The sequence below is a fragment of the Solanum pennellii genome, chromosome 5 (assembly GCF_001406875.1).
Source record: "Solanum pennellii chromosome 5, SPENNV200".
Classification (NCBI taxonomy): domain Eukaryota; kingdom Viridiplantae; phylum Streptophyta; class Magnoliopsida; order Solanales; family Solanaceae; genus Solanum; species Solanum pennellii.
Window position 1 is genome coordinate 74248532 of NC_028641.1, and position 1714 is coordinate 74250245.

Consider the following 1714-nt stretch of genomic DNA (forward strand, 5'->3'; position numbering starts at 1 on the left):
GAAAATATCCAATAACTCTATCTAGTCGTCTGGTTCATGCGATAAGATGAGATATTTCAGAATAAAGTTTATGTCAAATTTAATTTTGAATAATAAATATCCCTCACAATCGTATTATTTTATCTTGGTTTGGAAATGAGATTAGTTAAAAATTTATAATCTTGAAATAACTTAATCCGAAAATCAAACGACCCCGTATAGCTTCAAGTGGAAGATGATCTCAATGTTGTGCAATGGCATAACAATGTGATGCCCATTGATAGTGACAATGATGATTTTAACCAACAAATAATTGTATGTGGTCCATGTTAGGGATGTTGAGACAAAAGCTTAGCAACTAGTTATTAAAAGGGGGTAGGGAAAGGGTCCACTTATAGCAAGTAGCACATTAAGTAGAGTTAAATTTCCCTTGTAGATTTTTGTGAAATATAGTTTTCATAGGTTTGTAAAATTTGTCTATATACATTGCTATATATATATATATTGTACTATGTTGTGATCTATAAACTTGTCATTGTCTTGTCTTATATAGGAGTAATGCATGAACCAATTTCTTGGGGTCCAATTAGCCCTTAACTTGAAGCATTTGGAAAATGGCCCTCTATTTGGTTTGTACAAGTGTGAATTTTTTTTTTTGGTGGGTGTTGTTTTCTTATCTTATTTATCGGCAAAGAAAGATTCAGAATTTAAAGTTAGTGATTTATATAACGATATTAGATATAATAATAATTAAGTTCATGAGCAGATATTTAGTATATTTTTTTTATATATAGGCTTGAACTAGATACAAGTAATATATTCTAGTGAATAATAGGTTATGCTCTGAATTCTTCGGTGCGCTCTGTTCCAATCTATACAATATCATTTGAAATAATATGTAGTTTTAAATTAGATTTATACATAAATATGTCTCTTTAATAGTTAACTTGTTGACCTTATTTAACACTTATGTCTTATATGTTTTTACCAAGTTGCTTAATAATAGCTTGAAGGCATATTCTTTTACTAAAAAGAGTAGAAGATTGATGGAGGACTAATTGTAAAAAGTTAAATACACATAGTGTGTTCGGTATAGATAAAATACTTTATGTGAAATATTTTATTACGTTGACATGATCTTACATAAGAGGTTATGAAAGATACGAATCACGTTCGGATTATAGTTAGTTAGTTAAATAGTGAGTGTTGTTTGGCTTATTTTTCTATAATCTTAGTTGTACTATTAGTCTCGATATTACTCTAGTAGTATGAGTTTGGTTATTATCTAATATCTATGGATCTTTTTTTTAATACTTCGTTTATTGATTTATCTTATTATAACTATTGTTTAGAATGATTTAATAGATTCTTTATGGTATTTGTCAAATCTTTCTCGATTTTTATATTTATTTTTCTATGTTGTTTTGATCTATAAGGTTTATCAAGGATAAAACTTTTTATATTCAAAGCAATAGTAAAATCTACGTATATTATATTCTCTGAATATTTTTATGGAATTACATTAGATAGGAAAGTTTAATGTAAAAAAAAGTTTAACACACACAACATAAACACATTGTGAGACTTCTCAAATTAAAACAATATATAGTGCTTCTACTATCCACATTATTTAGTATTATAATAACATATTATCATTTTTAGGAATTCAAATTTGTTAATCAAAATTTACATTATGGAATGATATTTTTTAATAAATATGTGGGGGGGGGGGGGG